The sequence below is a fragment of the Podarcis melisellensis genome, assembly GCF_964234715.1.
Source record: "Podarcis melisellensis genome assembly, chromosome: 6".
Classification (NCBI taxonomy): Eukaryota; Metazoa; Chordata; class Lepidosauria; order Squamata; family Lacertidae; genus Podarcis; species Podarcis melisellensis.
Window position 1 is genome coordinate 78,005,458 of NC_138538.1, and position 15,482 is coordinate 78,020,939.

General features: G+C 43.1%; 1 long non-coding RNA gene across 1 annotated transcript in view; it reads left to right on the forward strand.

Annotated features, from left to right (window-relative positions):
• Positions 1-14,072, forward strand: part of LOC309372480 — a 101,081-nt gene extending 87,009 nt beyond the window's left edge. Inside the window, exons 2-3 of the long non-coding RNA XR_014169525.1 lie at positions 13,612-13,944; positions 13,987-14,072. This is a non-coding gene — a long non-coding RNA (uncharacterized lncRNA). The remainder of the gene's footprint in view (positions 1-13,611; positions 13,945-13,986) is intronic.
• Positions 14,073-15,482: the final 1,410 nt, after the last annotated feature.

The window sequence follows — 15,482 nt, forward strand, 5'->3', positions numbered from 1 at the left end:
CAAGCATATACATAAAATAAAGTAAGTTGGCGAAGTTAACAGCAACCATAAGGCATCAGACTAATCAGCATTTAAGGTCAGAATGGCAATGCTTTGAGGATTACATGAAAATACACTGTTCTAAGGATAATATGTTGGTATGTGTAGACTAAGTTTGTAAAGTAGAACTAGAAAAAAGTAATATATTAAGGATATTAAGGATGACCCAAAGACGCAATGTTAATAAGAATCTAAAGATTAGGAGATGATGAGGATTGGGGGAGGGAAGCCACATGGGTATATGATTTGTTTTTGTCTTTTTTTGTTTATTGTTTTTTGTTATTATTTTGTATTGTTATTGCTAATTGAATATTGTGTACCTTTGTATAATTCTCAGTGCAAACAAGCAAGACAGCGCCTTCGTGCTATATATAATGTATATAAGACCTCCGATGCATCTACTCTGCCAGCTAGTTATGCACAAGCCAAGCTAGTTTACAAACGCACGCAGAAAATTGCCAAACGTGAATGGCAACATAATCGCTGGCAGGCTGGTAGGCTGGTCTTTGATCAACAGAAGGGTGAGGAAATACCCAAGGGCAGTCATCCCTGCACCGACATGGGAATTGTTCCTGAAGAAATGCTTCTCACAGGCAGATGCTCCCTCCGACCACCTGACGCATCTGTTTACCCACCTACCTATTTGGCCTCCCACCGATCCTGACGAAATAGCCAAGCTAATAGCTCAGCTGAAACCGGGCAAAGCCCCAGGGCCCGATCTGATCCCTGCTGAAGTCATTAAACTACACCCAAAATGGTGGGCTGGCATCTTGGCCAACACCTTCGATGCAATCAACGCTTCTGGTCTCATCCCCAAAATATGGAAGGAGGCCATTATAGTACCAATTCATAAAAAAGGTTCTCCAATGGAGCTGGAAAACTACCGTAACATCAGCCTCCTTTCGATCATAGGGAAAGTTTATGCCAGCTTTTTGCTGACTAAACTACTGCGATGGGTAGATGAGACTAATCAGATTGGCCACGAACAAGCAGGGTTCAGAATTAAATGCTCTACAACCGATCATGCGATAGTTCTTTATCATCTGGCACGGAAGTACTCCTCTCCTCCCCGGGGCTACCTCTGCGCTGCCTTCTTAGACCTAAAGGCAGCCTTTGACAGTGTTCCTAGAAATATTCTATGGGAGAAACTTGCGAAACAGGGCATTGATAGAAGACTCTTATGGCTTATAAGTCAGCTTCACGAAGGTACCCTTGCTAGAGTGAGACTTACTCCTGCGGGTGACCTCACAAATTCGATACCAATAAACAAGGGAGTGCGCCAAGGATGTATATTGGCTCCCTGCCTATTCAACCTATTCATCAGCGACATGCGAGCACCCCTAGTTAACTCATCTCCAAGTACACACGCGCCTAGACTAGCGGACTACCGCTGCCCACTCCTTTTATATGCGGACGACGCGGTAATTCTATCTTATACACGTGTTGGACTAACCAGAGCTTTGAAGATCTTTGCCACGTATTGTCAACTTAACCAATTAACCATCAACCATGTTAAATCCAAGATTCTGATTTTCTCCAGAAGCCGGAGATTATACAAATGGAAGCTTGGTGGAGCAAAAATAGAGCAAGTCCTAAAATTTCAATACCTAGGAGTTATTTTTCAATACAATTTGGGGTGGAAAGCTCAAATTCAACACCTACTTAACAAGGCCAAAACTCTGTCATATGCGCTCCTCCGATTCTTTTTTTCAGATGGAGCTTTGCATGTTCCCTCGGCCCTAAAGGTGTTCAAGGCAAAAGTGGTTGCTGTGCTTGCTTATGCTGCCCCGCTCTGGGCCGTGATGACAGATCTTGCTCCTCTTGAGACACTGCAAAATCAATTCCTACGTCGGCTCCTAATGCTCCCCCTGTGCGTAAGCAATGCAGCCATGCGACTAGAACTGAAGATTGCATCCTTAGAAACTTGCCTGTGGAAGCAAGTCTTCAATTATTGGTTATCATTGTGGCATAGATTACCAAACCACTACCTTGTCCAATGCTTATGGCGTGATGAATTCTCTAGCCTTTGGAGCAGTAGAATTCATGCCAAACTCCTGAGTTATGGAATCTCTCCTTCAGATTCCCTAAAACTAGACCAAATTACTGCTCAAAGACTGATCCGCCAAAGACTGGATGACATCGATCTACAGCGAAATTATATGCTGGGGGGAGGTGTTTGTTCGCCCCAGAACATTGGTATCACTTTAACTTACTGCGTTCCATCATACCTCTCCTCCCTTTCGACTGTTGCCCATAGACTGGCCTTTACCAAAGCGAGGTTCAACGTTTTTCCCTCCAACGTCCTGAGACATAGATTCTCAAAGGGCCAAGCCCCTGCCATGTGCGAATGTGATAAGGAGACGCCGGAGTCGCTCCAGCACATTATGTTCACTTGCCCCCTGTTCAACGTGCCACGGGCAAATTTGTTGGGATCAATCATACAGAAACTAGAGGGTACCCCACCAAAATTCCACCTTGCCCAAATCCTGCAGGATAAGGATACTCATACGACCCTGAAAGTGGCTAGGTTCCTGGTCGCTGTCCTTACCCAAAAGCGACGCCAAGGAGCACTACAAGCTAACTAAGGCGTAGTCCGCCATTCTATCTTATAGTATTTTATTGTTATAGTGGTGTTTTAGCGGCTGTTTTTTCCCACGTGCACAAGCTGTTATTTATGTGTTGTTTTTACCGGTATGGGCCTACGGCCGTAATAAATATTGTTGTTGTTGTTGTTGTGTACCTTTGGAAAATAAAATAAAATTGGGGGGGAACAACTACGGAACTACAGTACAAGTAAAATTGGAAAGACAGAAAAATTCTTGCTATCTAGAGAACACACTGGGTTAAATCTCTTCCTTCACTCAGATGTGGGTGGAGAGAATGGGTTGGATGGAGTTAGAGAGGAAACTTAATTCACAGGTCAGCTCTAGTAGGCTGAGCCTTGGAATATGTGCAGAATAAGCATGCACAGATGAACTTCCTCCATCAAACAACTACAGCCTGTCACCATTAGGATTAAAGAGCAAGGATTTCAAGGCAGATAGCACCTCATTTTTTTAGAGGACTGGGAATAAATTGTATCTGTTAATTGGCTTGTTAATGCCAGTATATATTTACTACTTATGACTGTTTCTTGTGAATGATTCCCTGCCCCGCTATAGGTGTTTGTTCACTCAGTTATGCTGAGTTGATTGTCAACCCGAAAATCCGCAACCCGCAGCATTCGTAACCTGAGGTATGACTGTAACTTAATCTGCTACTGTAAAATGTGTGCCTATGTAAACATATGTTTAAATTCTAAAGGGAAAAAAGTAAGGTTGGAGTACAAGTCAATAGACTAAATGGTCAGGTGCCTACCTATTATTTGAGTATATTGGTCAGCAGTCAAATACTGTTTGATGTCAAGAATGCTATTCTGTCTATGGCATTGTCTTTTTTTGGTATCACCCAACACAGGGATGGGTGAATCTATTTGTTTTGGTTTCTCTCAGTCTCTCATTTTTCCAATCTTAAACTCCACACTTCCGTTTACTATTACAACATTCTCAGCAGCGTTTTAGTGCAATTGTCTCCAAATATACAGACTGCTGTATGAATTTCTGTATGCATTGTTGCAACACAATTTTACCTAGTACAAAGCATTTTCACTCCATTGTTTGCACACTTTACCCTAGAATATGCATTTTGGACGCATTACTTGGCTGAAGAAATTCACTGCAAAATTTGGAGAAGGCTGAATTTTGAATGATTGCTGCACTTTCAGTCTGTATATTGTTTCCGAAAGTGAATCAGGTGGGTTCACCTTTAAATGTAAACTGAATCAAATTCCTTCCCCACCCCTAATCCAGCACACAGAAAGACTAAAAAAAGAAGGCAGAAGTGAAGGCCCCTTGCTCCCTAGCCCTTCTCCACACATGGACAAACACACTTCATTAGAGACAACCACCTCCTTCCAATAACCCAAACTTTTTAAAAACAAAACAAAACAATGTTTCTTGTCTTTTTCATAGTTGCTTCAAGCATCTTTAATTTAATTTAAAAGTAAACTGACAGTTACTCAGGCTATATCAGGTCCTCCAAATAAAACCAAGAAAAGCGGTTTGATGTTGCGAAAATGCTCAACATTCATTACCAGCTGCCTGACACTGTTAGCTACACAATTTATAAATAATAATGGATTATAATGGTTTAGAATTTAATTTCTTTGTTTCAGGCAAGCTCCAACTCTCATGGGCTTTTGGTGGCAAGGGGGGAAAACCTTTTAATTTTTGTTCTGCCGCTGCTTTGAGTGACAGGAGGAGGGTACTATTTGCTGTTTATTTTTCAGAAGTGAGAGGTTATTCTGTGTGGGATGAGGCACTATTTTTAATACGTTTTTATTATTAGGTTGTATATTTGGGGACATATACCCAGACAGCATCTTAAAAAGTAGAGACATCACCTTGCCAACAAAGGTCCGTGTAGTAAAAGCTATGGTTTTCCCAGTAGTGATGTATGGAAGTGAGAGCTGGACCATAAAGAAGGCTGATCGCCAAAGAATTGATGCTTTTGAATTCTGGTGCTGGAGGAGACTCTTGAGAGTCCCATGGACTGCAAGAAGATCAAACCTATCCATTCTGAAGGAAATCAGCCCTGAGTGCTCACTGGAAGGACAGATCCTGAAGCTGAGGCTCCAATACTTTGGCCACCTCATGAGAAGAGAAGACTCCCTGGAAAAGACTGTGATGTTGGGAAAGATGGAGGGCACAAGGAGAAGGGGACGACAGAGGATGAGATGGTTGGATAGTGTTTTCGAATAATAATAATAATTTATTATTTATACCCCGCCCATCTGGCTGGGCCTCCCTAGCCACTCTGGGCGGCTTCCATAAAAACCAAAAATACAGTAAAATATCACACGTTAAAAACTTCCCTGAACAGGGCTGCCTTAAGATGTCTTCTGAATGTCAGGTAGTTGTTTATCGCTTTGACATCTGCTGGAAGGGCGTTCCACGGGGCGGGCGCCACTACCGAGAAGGCCCTCTGCCTGGTTCCCTGTAGCTTTGCTTCTCGCAATGAGGGAACTGCCAGAAGGCCCTTGGCGCTGGACCTCAGCGTCCGGGCAGAATGATGGGGGTGGAGACGCTCCTTCAGGTATACTGGACCGAGGCCGTTTAGGGCTTTAAAGGTCAGCACCAACACTTTGAATTGTGCTCGGAAACGCTACCAGCATGAGTTTGACCAAGCTGTGGGAGGCAGTGGAAGACAGAAGTGCCTGACATGCTCTGGTCCATGGGGTCACGAGGAGTCGGACACGACTAAACAACTAAACAACAACAACCATATTTTGGACAAGATATAAATGCTGGAGTAAATAAAATGAAAATAGTTTACTAACTTGGTTACTAACTTGGGTAACTACCATCCTATATGCTGAACTTGACATGGGGCTGCCATAAAACATGGCAGCTTCCAGATAGGAGCTCTGTCACCAGTAACGTTAGCCCATGTTTTGTGACAAGATGACTATTTTCCTGCCCCTCCCCATTCCACATCATTGACTGCTATTGGGAGTTGTGGGGCAATGATGTGGATCAGTGTGTCTAAAGGTTAAAAGAATAGTGGTAGGCGGAGGAACTCAACATGACAATGCCATTTTCAGTGGTAGAGCTATGCCAAACAATTTATAGTTCCACGCTGAGCCTTTTCCTTTCATGCAGTTTTATTAAATGAATGTCACTGTTATTTTACCAGGTCTGCTAACTGATGAATCAAACACACACACACACACACACATGACTGGAGAGGCAGTGTGGTGTAGTGGTTAAGAGTGGTGGACTCATAATCTGGTGAACCGGGTTCGCTTCCCCGCTCCTCCACATGCAGGTGCTGGGTGACCTTGGGCTAGTCACATTTCTCTGAAGTCTCTCAGCTCCACTCACCTCACAGAGTGTTTGTTGTGGGGAAGGAAGGAAAAGGAGATTGATAGCCGCTTTGAGACTCCTTAGGGTAGTGATAAAGCGGGATATCAAATCCAAATCCAAACTTCCATGAGGTACGTCTTTCAAGAGTGCAGGCTACTGTACATTGCACATGTGAGCTATCACAGAATTTGGTCCTACACATATTTGATAATGAATGTGTGTTTGGTTGACAACTCAGTGTTCTGAAGCTAAGAACAGTTTCCCTAGGAATCTGCAAAAGCATTTTAGGCCAGAGACTCAGGCTGATGGATGACACCAAGGGCAATAATAAAAGAGCTTGAGTCATAAAAGGAAGATCATAGCTGATGGAAGCTATTGTGAGGATGTCACCCTAACAAGCACACAGATTCGTTGACTAGGTGGAGTTAGTCTCATCTTCAACTGGGCTCTCCCTTGCAGTATAAACAATGCTAATATTGCCGCCGCCTCTTTCAGGAACCTGAATGCATGCTCTCAGGATGGATTGCATTAGTGTAAAATATGGAAATGAATGTTTCTTCACTTGGTTTCCCTTGCGTGTGCACACCTCCCACTGCATTTGCTCACATGCGAGGAAGAAGAAAAATAAACACAGGGAAACATTGGGGTAAATCTGAACAGAATCCCTTTCCCCCTGAAAACCAATTCCTCACCTTCTTATCATCACATCAAACTTTTGAGATAAGCTGCTAAATGAGCAAGGCATCCCAAAGGAGTCTTACAGCTAAACAGGAATTGAACCCAGATCTTCCTAGTACAATATTAGCACTCTATTCTCTATCACACTAGCTCTCTTAAAGAACAATCTACAATGACAAGGAATGTAATAAGAGGATTGCCTCAGAATGTAGTCTCCAAGCTTTAAGTCGCCATCAAACCACAAAAGATCATTTGGACCTACCCTTTCGCTCTTCAGAACAGGGAGTATCAAAGCCATCCAGTTTAGCCCCTTGCCTTCATGCTTAGTCATCCCTCCACCAGCTGTATCAGCCCATGCAGTCCAAAACTCCCTTTGTATCTCAACAGCCAAGGAGACCACCTGCCCTTGTCTAAACCCTGTAAGGTCACTATGATCTGCCTTTTCATTGATGGCATCCCACGACTCAAATGCTCTCCCTGGGGACAGAATACTGAGTGCATTGCACTGGTTGTACCACATGCTAAGCATTTTTTAATGCTCGTGGATTGGTTTTATAATCTTTTCTGTTTTAATTTGTTTTAAGTTTTGGTTCAGATACTGAACCAAATCAATTAACTATAATCAGTAGCTGACCCTGGGAATTGCCAAATGCATGGGATATACACAGTGCTATTTATCTGCTTTACCTTTACCTTTTTTTACCTATTTTTATGGAAAAAGAGGAGCTGGAACTCCCCATGAATGCCTCCCTTATCCCTTGTTGTCTTATATTGGCAATGTCACCCACCTGAGAGCTGCCAGAACTGAGTCCTGTTGAGTTCTGGCTAAAAAAATATCCTGGATATACATTTTTAATGGTCATGGATATACTATAAATATAGTTTCACTTTTCCATATTTTGACCAGGTTTTATCATGATCTTTTTCAGTATCTGTCTTATTGCTATCATGAATTTCTCTTTATTTCCCATATTTTGTCATGTAGTCACACGTGATGTAGTCACATGAGTCAGATTCCTTACGAGGCTTATTAATGGATTACATTCTAAGCGTTAATGTTCATGGGTGCTATGAAGCTGCCTATATTTCTCTATACAGTATATGCTTAATCCAATACTTTATCTCAAAAACATCAAAGCCTTTTAAACATAATGTGCAATACTCGGAGGATAACGAGGCCCAAGAATACAGTAATTTGATATTAACTTGTGCTGGATTTTCAAGGCTACATGAATCATTGTATAAACTGTGTTTCTTTGTAGATCAAATATTCTTCAAAGGCTGAAGGTAGGAAATGTATCATTGGTTTTTGACATAGTTCAAGCCTGGGGCTTTCAAATAAGTTTTAAAAGTTTTGGTTAAAAATGGACACTTACACACATGCAATGGTTTATGCTGTAGTGATACGATAAAGAGAAAGAAAAATTAACCTTGTTAATAGGTTAGCCCTGCAAATAATACATTAAACATTTTTTTTAAAGCCCTTCCCTATACAGGGTTGCCTTCAGATGGCTCAGGGGTCAGTTAATTCCATAGGTAAAGGTAAAGGGACCCCTGACCATTGGGTCCATTCGTGGCCGACTCTAGAATTGTGGTGCTCATCTCGCTTTATTGGACGAGGGAGCTGGCGTACAGCTTCCGGGTCATGTGGCCAGCATGACTAAGCCACTTCTGGCGAACTGAAGCAATGCACGGAAATGCCATTTACCTTCCCGCCGCAGTGATACCTATTTATCTACTTGTACTTTGACGTGCTTTCGAACTGCTAGGTTGGCAAGAGCAGGGACCAAGCAATGGGAGCTCACCCCGTTGCGGGGATTCAAACCGCTGGCCTTCTGATCGGCAAGTCCTAGGCTCTGTGGTTTAACCCACAGCGCCACCCATGTCCCTAGTTAATTCCATACCCTCCAATATTTCTCTGATGAAAATAGGGACATCCTAAGTTAAAGCGGGACATTCCAGGATAAAATCAGAAACCAGGATAGCTTCTGTAAATCTGCAACTGTCCCTGGAAAATATGGACACTTGGAGGGCTACTGTTGGCATGCTTCTGTCTCAAGAGACAATGGAGCGCACCTCTGAGGGTGGTCAAACCACTGTGTTAGCAGCACCAAAGCGACCTCCTTGGTGTGCAAGCTTGGGAAGTGTGTCCTGAGCTGCCCAGATGACAAGATGGCTTCGCTGAGATGGTCCAAAGGAAAGCAGAGCAATATGTTTGGCACTAGCTCGGCTTCAGGAGTTGCTGGAAGGAGATATATGTATATGAGTGCACCAAAGATAAAGGGGGAGAAGGAAACGAAGGATAAGGAGGACTTTCAATTTGCATCCAGATAGCAAACAGAGATGTCAAGCTGACCTCTCAGGTCAAAGCTGACACTGGCAATAATTACACACCTCTTCCCCTCTTCTAGTTTGCTGCTCAAAACAGATCTCAGGGACATAAATCTGGGAAGAGGATTTAAACAAACAAGACTTGAGGTCAAGCGACAAGAAGTGTTATCAGCTCAGGTGCTGCACTAAGTTAATGTGTTGTCCTTCCAGACGTTGCATCATAAGTGGGGAATGATTTATGCTGCAGGAGTGAGAAAACCTTCCTTTAGGCAAGTGCTGCTGTGTCTCTAGATATGTGCCCACTTGGCTGACCCTGGCGCTTTCAACACAAATGGAAACAATGGAGTTAGGCATCTTGAAATTCTCTCGGAAAACCACCCCGTCAACATGAAAGCCACTTTTACCTCAGAGAAAGCACCACAGCATTAAGCCATGCCTTCACCTTTGCCCTTCTAATAGGCCAAAGCCCCCTCCACAACCTGCATACATTCATGATCTTTTCAACTGTGAAATGCAACTTTATATTCTGCTCCACTTGAACAGGGATAAAATGAAGACTGTCTTTAACTTAACTGGAGGAGAACATAAATTATTTTCCTAAGGCCAATTTTCCATGATCTGGTTGCCCCCACTGACTGGAAGCTGCAATTTTCTCTGATAAAGCCACTTCCGAGCTAGAAAGGAGTTGGGGTTGCGGGCCCACGTCCTCCCCACGCACGCAGGGGCTGGCTCACAGCCCCCACAAGAGAGTGAGGGAATTCTCCGGCGCGTCATCGCCCCGACCAGCCAATCGGCTGGTTCGGGAGGCGTGGCCTAGGGCATTTAAGGCTGGCGCACCCGAGGACTTTCCTCTCTTTCCCGGCATCCACTACAGCAATGAGGCCTACAGAGTTGATGGCGTGCATCTCTCAGATACTGGAAATGATATTTGGTTGGCTGACATCATAGCAGGGATTAGCAGTTGGTTACAGGTTTGAGGGTATTGGCGGCGAGCTTTTGCTCGATTGGCGGTTAGGCATTGGCAGGGGTATTGTTATGCAAATGAAGGGGGGAAGGAAGCGCCATCACCTTCCCCCAAAGCAAAGGGTAGTCCGGTAAAGGATTCCGGGGGGCATTGCCCTGTCCGAAGCCTACGGAGGTGTGGGCCTAAGGCCCCCCCCACGAGCGGTGACATCTGGGGGATCCTAGTTGACGTACTTCAGCAGGAATCCCCCTACTGGTGGTTAACCCTTACCAGTCTTCATGCAATTGGGCTGAAGCCAGTTAGTCGATAGGAACCAATGCCTAAGCCAATACCTCTCAATTCCTATAATCAATAAAGTTGTGGCCTTTTATGTCCATTAACCTTAAATAAAGTGTCCTGTGTCTTTATTTCACAAGGGGGGAGGGGGACTTGCCACGCAAAATGCACTTCTATGCTATTTTCACTGATATTACTTATTAATTGCACGCATGTGCCACCTTTTTCTCCAAGGTGAAGAAAAAGGTGGTGGCCAAGGTGGTGGACACATTTCTCCCCCTCCCCATTTAATCCCCACAACAACCCTGTGAGGTAGGTTAAGCTGAAAGGCAGTGCCCAGCCCAAGGTTACAAAGGCAGCTTCATGGCTCAGTAGAGATTTGAACACTAGGCTGCTAGGTCACACTTTGCCCCAGGATGTGCATTTTTGCACACATGACATGGCTGGAGAAGTGAAACTACCATTTCCAGAGAAACATGAATTTCGAAGGACGGGTGTGTTTGGGTTTGCATATTGTTTTGGAAACTGTGGGTTAGGTAAGTTCACCCTTAAATGTGAAATAAATCTGATTTCTCCCCTATCCATGGTTCTATATTACTAAGGCAGCCTGCCTCTCCTAAAGTGATGTCTTACTGCTCAATAGCCCCCATTTACGTGGAATCATTTTTGTCTGTTCCTCCTAGGAGAAATAGGAAAGATTTAATCCCCAGTCACAAACATCTTGCATCGTTCCTCATGTGACCTAGATTGCTTCCTTGACACCAGCCTATTTACCCATCGTCAAAGCCAACACTCACGGCAGATGGACAGCAGCACAGAACATAAAAAATGCATCTCTCAGGTGTGTTTGGTCAAGTGATGGAAGAGTACTGGGCAGATCTCCCTCATTAAAGACACTCTAGTTATCTAATTCTTTTCGTGCTGGCTTAAAATTTTGCAGTGCATGTTCAGCTCTAACAATCAATCTTCAATCAAAGGAAGTCACTATAAAAACACATTGGAAGGCAGCCGCATCTGTTTCCATTGCTCCTAGGGAAACCTTGCTAAATGACTGCCATGATAACAAGATATACAAATTATTTATGTGCCCTTTCCCTGCTGTACAATGAATGTTGTACTCAACTACCATTCTCCTCGTGTACTAACAACCAATTTACAGGGAATCTCTAAATATTAATGAAACCAGGTTTGACCCACTGAGTGTGTATAATTTGTAGAGGCGAACAGCCGAACCATTGGCAATCCAGGCTGCAAATTACACTCTGAGCCAAAATTCCAAAAGGAAAACAACAGAGAGAAATATGTCGATGATATTTATATGCCCCCATCTGACTGGGCTACCCCAGCCACTTTGGGCAGCTTCCAACATATATAAAAGCATAATAAAACATTCCACATAAAAAACCTCCTCCCTATACAGGGCTGCCTTCTGATGTCTTTTAAAAGTTACATAGTTACTCATCTCCTTGACATCTGACTGGAGGGTGTTGCACAGGGCGGACGCCAATGCTGAGAAGACCCTCTGCCAGATTCCCTGCAATTTCACTTCTCACAGTAAGGGGCCAGAAGGCCCTCAGAGCTGGACCTCAGTGTCTGGGCTGAACGATGGGGGGTGGGGTGGAGACACTCTTTCTCGTATGCAGGGCCAAAGCCGTTTAGGGCTTAACTATTAGGGTTAGACAAGTGACACCCACAACAAAACATCACAGCATGGGGTATTCCTTTTCAGCTGATCCAATCCTTTGGGGTGCTGCTGCTTTGTGAGCAATGGATACAGGTTGCACTTTTCAACATAACAACATGAGAGAAAAATTACTTGTCATTCAGCTGGATTTTGTCCCAAATAAGATTTGATGTTTTTGGAGGGATCCGAGTTTGATACATAAACACCAGCCACTGGAAAGACTGATGAAAATGAAAAGCAGTTTTGTACAAGATAGATTATATATACACACACACACGTAGAATTCAAGATACTGGTCACTTGGCACTTAACATTTTGCCTATCACAATATGTGAGGCACATTTGGTGTATGCTTATCTGTGTGCTTTGTGAAGCAATTTGGTAGCAATTGTTACCAAGGGGATGCTTGATTAACATTAATAAGGCTAGGGAAATTACCCAATGGGTTCTTTCAAATCTCAAACTTGCAGCCAAATTTTGTCTAGAAAACCCTTGAGGATATAACGTTAACTTTGTGGTGATTCTAAAGGCTCTTGTTCAAGTATAACATCTGAAGAGCTTTTTAGGGAAACTAAATCAACTTTTCGGTAAGAACTGCAGAATTTCCTAGAGCAGTTTTGTGCAACCTTAATTTGAGGGAAATCAGGAAGGAGTTCCAGAGGCAAAACACAGATTTTGAAGGGAGTATTACAGCAAAATTATCATATCCTTCTAAGTAAGGACACAGTAATTTTAAAGTGAAACAGCAGCATTTATTGTCAAGATGACAATTAAACTGCCATATTCTGGTATCACTGAAAAATTAAGGCAACTGAGTATGTTTCTTGAATGGTAATTTGCAAGGCAAAACCACTGTCCCTCTCGTCAATTATTTCCTATTTCTGTAGGAAACAATTTTTAAGTATGAGACAGAATTCATAAAGAAAGTGCACTCTAATGATATGGCAATTTTCTTCTTTAGTTATGATAGTTACAGCAACAGTTTTGGATATGCTAAGTACCACTGTCTCATAATGATCTCACATCATAAGAAGCTTGCATATTCCTGTATCAACAGCAGCCAAATGCAAGTTGTTCCTTTCCTTTCGTTAGCAGTGCAAACTTACCTGAAATATCCTGGAGGAAGAAGCTTTATTTTTATCACAAACTGTTATACAATAACTGCCATCACAAGTTATCAACAGTTATTTCACAGAACTGCAAAATAAACTTTGCAACATTATGCATTTGAAACCCTAATCTTAAAAATGTAGTCCGGGTGATGCTAGCAAAGAGTCAACATGTGAACAATATGTCTGAAATCTGGTGGATTGGAACTCTGGATGTTCCCTTACATTAAACATTCCAGATGAGTTCTGCCTGTAACACCTATGAGGAAAATGTTTCATAACTTTGCCAGGAAAAAAATAATTTGTTTTTTTCTAGTAGATGACATGACAGAGAGAAACTAGTTAATACTCCAGAAATACTCTACCTGGAGAAATTTCATTAACAACAGCAGAACCAATACCAACAACATATTTTGAGGATTGGCCTGCAATACCGAGGGATAGAGAGTAGAATGCAATAATTTTATATTAGACAACAGCATCCAAGGAGAACAATTCCGCCAAAATAAGTGTTATATTCACATCTACTGCATATTTTTGCTCAGTTTCTGTATATATGCTATCACCTTAATGTCAGTGGAGGCAAATGGAATAGTGTCCCAGTAAGCACAGACCTTGCCGACAAAGGTCCGTATAGTTAAAGCTATGGTTTTCCCAGTAGTGATGTGTGGAAGTGAGAGCTGGACCATAAAGAAGGCTGATCACCAAAGAATTGATGCTTTAGAATTATGGTGCTGGAGGAGACTCCTGAGAGTCCCATGGACTGCAAGAAGATCAAACCTCTCCATTCTGAAGGAAATCAGCCCTGAGTGCTCACTGGAAGGACAAATCCTGAAGCTGAGGCTCCAATACTTTGGCCACCTCATGAGAAGAGAAGACTCCCTGGAAAAGACCCTGATGCTGGGAAAGATGGAGGGCACAAGGAGAAGGGGACGACAGAGGACGAGATGGTTGAACAGTGTTCTTGAAGCTATGAACATGAGTTTGACCAAACTGCGGGAGGCAGTGGAAGACAGGGGTGCCTGGTCCATGGGGTCACAAAGAGTCGGACATGACTAAACGACTAAACAACAACAACAACAAGCACAGTCTATTGTCAGTCAACCCCCATCTCCTTACAACCCATCCAGTGTTGTAACCAGTCTACTGGCTGTCTTCCTCCTCCTTCTTAAGTTGCCATTGTAGAAAGAGAGGGGAAAACTAGAATTAGTTGGCTCTGTCTGTCATCCCAGCAGTAGGGAGAGGGTGAAAAAAGGAAGGACTCTCAGTTCAGTCGAGGAATCTACCCCAAAAGAAATCCCACTCAGCCCTGCAAAATTGCCAACTAAAAGAAGCACATATATGGAAGGAGGGAGAAACAAAAGTCACAAGGAGGCTTGGGGGAGGACAGACTTTTAAAGGTGGGCTCAAATTTCATATTCATTGGCCAAGAGGCTATCATGTGCTTTTTGAGCACAAAATCCTGAGTCATTTTTGCAGGAGAAGGGGGGGGGGGCAATTGCCTCCTGCTGGAAGAATGGGAATGATACTGTCAGAAGACTGGAATAATAATAATAATTTTTATTTATTTATTTATACCCTGCCCTCCCCAGCCAGAGCCAGGCTCAGGGCAGCTAACACCAATAAAATTACAATAAAACATAATGGGGGGACACAAAAAACCAGTTTATTAAAATACGGGTTAAAATACAATTTAAAATGCAGCCTCATTTTAATAGTAGCCCATAAATCAAAGCCATAGGGGAGGGAAACATAAGGGTCAGACTGAGTCCAATCCAAATGCCAGGTGGAACAGCTCTGTCTTGCAGGCCCTGTGGAAAGACGTCAAGTCCTGCAGGGCCCTAGTCTCTTGTGACAGAGTGTTCCACCAAGTCAGGGCCAGTACTGAAAACTCCCTGGCTCTAGTTGAGACCAATCTAACCAGCTTGCAGCTTGGGACCTCCAAAGTGTTGTTAATTGTGAACCTTAAGGTCCTCTGTGGGGCATACCAGGAGAGGCAGTCTAAAAGAAACTAAGAGAGGCAGATGCATACAGATGGAATGATTGGGATGTCTACATTCCAGATGTGATGGATAGATTTATTGTCACCTGCAAACAGTGGTTGTATGATGCAAGAGAATGGCGATTTTTGTGGCATGGTAGGTACTGCTGCCACTCAGAGACACAGGGATACCATTTCCTACTTGTGTCATATACGTCTAATGATGTGCCAGTGATACTAGCTGTTCCTGCCATACTGAACAGCCAAACATATAGTGGTTTTTGCATTCCTTGTACCATTAATCCCATATGTTAATAAACAGCTGGCCTGGCATCATTAGTTACCATTGCAGAAACAATCAATCAATCTGGAGGAATGCTTGAGGAATTTAATATTGTGAACTGTTATGAACTGAGCCAATCCTCACTTCCTGGACTAATGCATAGATTGCAACTTACAGAGCAATCCTATCCATGTCTACTAAGAAGTAAGCCTCCCTGGGCTCACTAGAGTTATT